General features: G+C 39.2%; 1 protein-coding gene across 1 annotated transcript in view; it reads left to right on the top strand.

Moving 5' to 3' along the window:
- ermp1 (endoplasmic reticulum metallopeptidase 1) overlaps positions 1–7875 on the top strand; it is a 44815-nt gene that overhangs the window by 20755 nt on the left and 16185 nt on the right. The window lies entirely within an intron of this gene.

The raw sequence follows: 7875 nt of genomic DNA, 5'->3' as shown, positions 1-7875 counted from the left end.
ACATGAGACATATATCTATAGAAAGCTTGAAATGTCTACTTTTAAACAGAACAATTCAAAACAAAAGAAAACAGACTGTTCTCTGCTTATGTCATCCGTATGAAATGTGCATTTCTCTCTGGCACTACTGCGAAGATCGTGAGTCAGCATCGTCAACTTCATCTTTGCAGCCGACACTGACACAGAAAACACTTGTTTATTTAAAATCTCTCCTTGCTATATTTGACATATTCATAATCATAACTTTTGCCGGCTTTAGGTGCTTTATTGGCAGCGCCACCCTTACATGTTACATGAACGCGTCACCACCACCGCATCAGCACCGAAAACATGGAGATTTTTTTCTTTTTAGGGGAATTTTGTTTGTGTTCAGGCTTTCTCAGTTGTCTTTAGGTTAATGTTTCAGTTTTTCAGTTGTTTTCAGTAAATTTTTTCAGGGGTATAGGCTACAGGAGCAGCATCTGTACTCTCGCGGCTGTAGACGGTAATGTTTTCTCATGGTTCATGTCAGTCAGTATGAATTAATTTCGATATATAAGTCACACCTGACTATAAGTCGCAGGACTAGCCAAACTATGAAAAAAAGTGTGACTTATAGTCCGGAAAATAGGTATGCAACCGTCTACTACAGTATCCCATCAGGCAGTGCATTGTCTGCACACACTCTCACACACACACTCACACACAATCATGCATGTAAAGGTCGAGGTTGATGGTTGTTGACGTCTCTCTCTCTCTCTCTCTCTCTCTCTCTCTCTCTCTCTCTCTCTCTCTCTCTCTCTCAGGCGAGTCACGGCTTCATTACCCAGCATCCCTGGGCTCAGCAGGTGCGAGCGTTTGTGAACCTGGAGGCGGCAGGTGTGGGGGGGAAGGAGGTGGTGTTTCAGACAGGTAAACACTCCACGCACACACACACACACACACACCTGTGTGTGTCAGCGCCGAACACTTGCAGGAGAATCTGCACTGTTGCACTGTTCACCCAGACGACCTCGAGACGACACACACCACAGTCAGATCAAACTACTAACAATCAACATATTTATTATTTTAATTCACCCCAGGATTCACATGGTCGTATCCTCACGAGGAGAAATGAGGAAGCCTCATTGTAAAAGTGTGATTCCTGGACCTGGAACATTTATAAACTCTTAAAACGTCATGGCCATTTTATAATGAATTTTTCACCCTCTAAAATATATTGTCAGGTTGAAAATTGCAAGTAAAAATATTTGTTTAAATCCTGATCTTTTATCCTTATCCAATAAATCAGGAATAACTGGAAAGTAATGTCAATTCACTGGTTAAAAAGAGCAATAGAAGCTAGAAGAAAAAGAAAAAGTATTTGCAACCTTTTAATCTTATTTTTGTTATCAGAATTGTGAGATAAAATTTCGTAATTATCTTTTTTAATAACAAGTTTATATCTCACAATTCTGACTAAATTTCGAGTTAAAAAGTCGCAATTACATTTTTATGTTTTGATTCCATGGCGAAAATTCTTATTTTGTGTGTGCGTGTGTGTGTGTGTGTGTCTCTGTGTATGTCTCTGTGTGTGTGCGTGTTCGGGTGTGTGCATGCGTGTGTGTGTGTGTGTGTCTCTCTGTGTATGTCTCTGTGTGTGTGTGCGTTCGTGTGTGTGTGTCAGGTCCAGAGAACCCGTGGCTGGTGCAGGCGTATGTGCGAGCCGCTGTTCACCCGTTCGCCTCAGTCGTCGGTCAGGAGGTTTTCCAGAGCGGAGTCATTCCCTCCGACACAGACTTCCGCATCTACAGGGACTTCGGGAATATTCCTGGTGAGGGAAACACTAAAACATCTGTGGAAGTTATGGTGAAACACACAGCTGTGGCTGACAGAACTTTACCAGACAACAACACAGTATTAACACGTTTTACAGGTGGAAGGTAATGATGAAATCAGGAGTATTTTCTGAGATCATGGTAAAGACTTCTTCTTCTTCTTCTTCTTCTTCTTCTTCTTCTTCTTCTTCTTCTTCTTCTTCTTCTTCTTCTTCTTCTTCTTCTTCTTCTTCTTCTTCTTCTTCTTCTTCTGTCTCCTGCAGGGATTGATCTTGCGTTCATCGAGAACGGTTTCATCTATCACACAAAATATGACACTCCGGAGCGAATCCACATCGACTCCATCCAGAGAGCAGGTGAGAGACTCTCTCTCACACACACACACACACACACACACACACACACACACACACACACACACACACACACACACACACACACACACACACACACACACACACACACACACACACACACACACACACACACTCTCTACACTGCTTAAAATCATCTTTGTTTGAAATGTAACATCTGAAATGCAAAATTTCAGTTCATCTGAAGCTCTAGAGGGATTCAGTAAATACATGTGTGTGTGTGTGTGTGTGTGTGTGTGTGTGTGTGTGAGTGTGTGTGTGTGTGTGTGTGTTTGAGTGTGTGTGTGAGTGTGTGTGTGTGTGTGTGTGTGTGTTTGAGTGTGTGTGTGTGTGTGTGTTTGAGTTTGAGTGTGTGTGTGTGTTTGAGTGTGTGTGTGTGTGTGTGTGTGTGTGTGTGTGTGTGTGTGTGTGTGTGTGTGTGTGTGTGTTTGAGTTTGAGTGTGTGTGTGTGTGTGTGCGTGTTAAATCTGGTCTCTTATTCTCTATTGTAACGGTTGTCTTCGACTGTTGTATTGTTTTTATTAAAACTGCAGAAGAGCAATATGATGAAAGATGCCAATGTTCATTTATTACATTTATTACAAGTAATTACATTTATTAATAAAAATAATAAGCAAAATAAATAATGCATTAGCCATAAGCAGATTATTAGCAATAAGCAAACGGAGCATTAATGCATGTCGAATTCAGCTGATGTGTGTTTACTGAACTTCTCTTAAACCTGGCTCGTCCAATCAGAACGCAGAGCCAGTGCTGTGTGTTTTATGATAGTATATTAATTCTCCATCATCGTTTAGGGCAGATTGATATGAGTCAACAGTCGTGTTTGCTGATTTCCAGAGCGATTCAGAACAGATTGCTCTGATATTTAACAGACTTTAATGGTTTAAACCTGTCTTATATAGACAGACTGATCATGTTGCTTTGAGAATGATGGACTTCCTGTTTGTCTCTGTCACCAAGGCGACAACATCCTGTCTGTACTCAAGCACCTGGTGATGTCGGATGAGCTGGCGGATTCCTCGGAGTATCGCCACGGTAACATGGTGTTCTTCGACCTGCTGGGACTGACAGTGGTGGCGTATCCCGCGCGCGTCGGCACCATCATCAACCTCATGGCGGCCGTCGCCACGGTGATCTACCTGGGCAGGAAGTGCTTGATGACCAGCAGTGTGGGTACGTGAGGGTCACATGACCAGACATCGGTCCCACAGGCCGGCGATACACACATGATCTGGCGTGTGTGTGTGTGTGATCTGATGTGTGTGTGTGTGTGTGTTCTCCCACAGGCAGGCGATACACACATGATCTGGCGTGTGCAGTGTGTGTGATCTGATGTGTGTGTGTGTGTGTGTTCTCCCACAGGCAGGCGATACACACATGATCTGGCGTGTGTGTGTGTGTGATCTGATGTGTGTGTGTGTGTGTGTTCTCCCACAGGCAGGCGATACACACATGATCTGGCGTGTGTGTGTGTGTGATCTGATGTGTGTGTGTGTGTGTGTTCTCCCACAGGCAGGCGATACACACATGATCTGGCGTGTGCAGTGTGTGTGATCTGATGTGTGTGTGTGTGTGTGTGTGTGTGTGTGTGTGTGTGTGTGTGTTCTCCCACAGGCAGGCGATACACACATGATCTGGCGTGTGCGGTGTGTGTGATCTGATGTGTGTGTGTGTGTTCTCCCACAGGCAGGCGATACACACATGATCTGGCGTGTGCGGTGTGTGTGATCTGATGTGTGTGTGTGTGTTCTCCCACAGGCAGGCGATACACACATGATCTGGCGTGTGCGGTGTGTGTGATCTGATGTGTGTGTGTGTGTGTGTGTTCTCCCACAGGCAGGCGATACACACATGATCTGGCGTGTGCGGTGTGTGTGATCTGATGTGTGTGTGTGTGTGTGTTCTCCCACAGGCAGGCGATACACACATGATCTGGCGTGTGCGGTGTGTGTGATCTGATGTGTGTGTGTGTGTGTGTTCTCCCACAGGCAGGCGATACACACATGATCTGGCGTGTGCGGTGTGTGTGATCTGATGTGTGTGTGTGTGTGTGTGTGTTCTCCCACAGGCAGGCGATACACACATGATCTGGCGTGTGCGGTGTGTGTGATCTGATGTGTGTGTGTGTGTGTGTGTGTTCTCCCACAGGCAGGCGATACACACATGATCTGGCGTGTGCGGTGTGTGTGATCTGATGTGTGTGTGTGTGTGTGTTCTCCCACAGGCAGGCGATACACACATGATCTGGCGTGTGCGGTGTGTGTGGTGCTGCTGGGCTGGGTCGTGGCTCTGCTGTCGGTTCTGATCGTGGCTCTGCTCGTCACACTGACGGGTCGCTCCATGTTCTGGTACACACACTTCTACGCCGCCGTCTGTCTGTACGGATCCGTCGCCGCCGGCAAGATGCTGCTGATACACACGCTGGCCAAGAACCTGTACTACGGGGTGAGTGAGGGGACAAAACACACACACACACACACGAGTTCTCAAATCAGAGAACGCCATCATGACGGCTTCAGCTGACTAAAGTCTGAGTGATGTCACACTTTGATGATGTCACACTTTGACACTGATGTCAGTGAACCCAACAGATGTAAACCTAAACTTAATATTTTTTATGCTAAAGCAGTAGCTTTATTTAAACAAATACATTTTGTTAATGCAGAATAAGTAGCACTATTGAATAAATAGCGTTTATTTATTCAGCCCAAAACAGTAGAATTATTTAAATTAATACAGCACAGATTGATTTATACATTTTATACCTGTTTTTAAATCAATAGCATTATTTAAATAAATTAATATATTATTTATTTATATGTTAAATCAATAGTATTATCTAAATAAAAATATTTATTTATGTATTTTATAAATGTGAAATCAATATCATTATTTAAATAAATAATAATAATAATAATAATATAGTTTTTTTAAATGACAAATCAGTTACATTATCTAAATAAATACAAATAATACTTTATTTATTACATACATACATAAATATATACATATATATGTGTGTATATATTTATTTAAATAATCAATTTATATATATTTTTTAATAAGTCATGTTTTCACTGATTAGTGATAACTGATATGCTGGCTAAAATAAAAATGTGTTTATTTATTTATGCATTAAAAAAAAAGTCTAATCAGTAGCATTATTTAAATAAATAATAATAATAATAAATATTTATTTACTTATCAATTTTAATGCAAAATCAGTAGTATTATTTAAATACATTTTAAAATATATATATATATATTTAAAATAATCAATTTATATACATTTGTAATAATTAATTTTATGACTGATAACATGCTGACTGATATTATGTTGATCTGATCAGACCAGTGTCTCGTTCCTCTGGGATCGTGTTAAACATGTTTGTGTCCCGGTGAACTGATGTAAACCTGAGCGCACTGAGACTGGTTTAACATGTTCCAGGACGTCTGAGAACCACAGGGCCGGTCACTGAGTGTCCAGTTCTTGCGCCTCGAGTCACATGACATCACAGGTTTTCTAATGGGTTTGTGTTTGACCTTGTGCTCCGTCAATGTCACCGAGGGTCTTTACCTGCGCGTCAGGTTACTCGTGACTAATTCACCAGTCGCGGTTACCCAGAGTTCACAGCGGCGTCTAATTCACAGCGTTTTTATTCATCTAGTTTCCAGGTTTAAATCTGTATGATTGTAGAAGGGAAATGTGCATTTCAGAGACTGTAACTGGTCACCATTGCATTTAATGATATTTAAGCTTTTTTTTAGTTTGTGATCAAACAGCTTGATGTGATTTAATAAAAGTACAAATATTCTATTTAGTCTCTCAGTTAATATAAGTTCATCAGAACTGTAGTAATATATGTATATATATATATATATATATATATATATATATATATATATATATATATATATATATGTATATATATATATAAAATAAAATATACATAGTAATATATTATGTGAGAATAAAGAAAGTGTTTGCTTGTGCTGTCGTGGTTTTGCAATCTTACATTATTTGTCAATCATTGAAGCTGCTTTCTTGTGTGTTTGTGTAGTTACACATTAATTTCCCAGATTAGTTATTAGAATATATTCAGGTCACACAACATCAGCGGGTCATTTCTTCATCCTTCATTTCTCTGTGAGCTTTGATGGATTTCTCATCACAGGTTTATTATTTCACAGAAAAACTAGCGTTCGCAGTTTATGCTTTTGAAAGAAGTTTCTTCTGCACATTTATTTGATCAAAAATACAGTAAAAACTGTGAAATATTATTATAATGTAAATCAGCTGTTTTCTATGTGAATATATAGTAAAGTGTAATTTATTCCTGTGATCAAAGCTGAATGTTCAGCATCATTACTCCAGTCTTCAGTGTCACATGATCCTTCACAAATCATTCTGATATGATGATTTGATGCTCAAGAAACATTTATGATTATTATCAATGTTAAAAATAATGGAAACTGATGCAGTTTATTGTTCAGGACTCTTTGATGAATAGAAAGTTCAAAAGAACAGCATTTATTTGAAATATAATCTTTTGTGACATTATAAATGTCACTTTTGATAAATTTAAAGGTATTAATTTATAGTATTAAACAAAATCTGCAGATGTTCTGATAGATCTTTCAATCAAAACGTCATCTTTCACACATTTGCTGCCTTTAACCTAGAGACTGATGTGAGTGTGTGTGTGATAGGAGTGTGTGTGATAGGAGTGTGTGTGATAGGAGTGTGAGGTCAGATAAAGGACTGGTTGTTGTGTTTCTGCTGAATGAACAGATGCTCGAGGACAGTGACCTCTCACACACTAACACACACTGTGTTAAAGAGCATGTGGCTTGTGCTGAAATATCAGTAGCCCTTTATTTCACACTCCTGTTCCACATGTACAGACTATATACTTAATATAGCAATCACAATAACTGGGCAATAACTGCACTAAACCCTAAACCTAACCATAACCCATGTATTTACCTGATATTACCAGTCATTTCTTGGGTTAGTACACTGTAAACACACACACATACTGTAAAATATCTGCTCTAGTTGATTCTCAGGCTCTGCTCTGATTGGCTGAGACACGTGTGTGAGAGACGTCACATATTGCCCAGTGTTTATTCAGTGTGTTTTATATAAGAAACACTTATTTGCAGATTCTGTGAGCTCATATTAATTAAGAGACAGAGGAATATTCATGCTTTTTTAATTAATTTGTAACAATCTAAAATGATCTTCTTCACCTTTGTTACTTCCACTAGTTCGCGGCTCATTACTTCTTCACTCCTTCACTATGTTGGAGTCATATTGTAATGGATTATTGTGATTTCAACTCCTCTGGGACTTTTTTTTTAATTCAGTAAAATATTCATTAAACATTTTTTTTAATAAAGTGAGGCCTGAGTTATTTAAAACTTAAAAATAAACTTTTCATGACTTTAAAAACCTTATGTTTATTTTTTTCTTTTCATATTTTGCTGCATTTGAACCTGTTTCTCACGTTACAGCATGTAAACATTTATTGAATAATTGTTTATACATATTTATTCTTTATAAATTCTCATATATATACATATTATACAGTCAAACCAAAGTGTATTCAGGCACCTTCAACATTTCTCACATTATCACAGTTTATTCACTATAGTTTAGAAAATGGTAATAAAATATGAGCAGAACTCAGTTGATA

This window comes from Leuciscus leuciscus (assembly GCF_965113295.1).
Source record: "Leuciscus leuciscus genome assembly, chromosome: 16".
NCBI classification, from domain to species: Eukaryota; Metazoa; Chordata; class Actinopteri; order Cypriniformes; family Leuciscidae; genus Leuciscus; species Leuciscus leuciscus.
The sequence above is the reverse complement of the archived record's forward strand: the minus strand, read 5'-3'. Positions and strand labels throughout refer to the sequence as shown.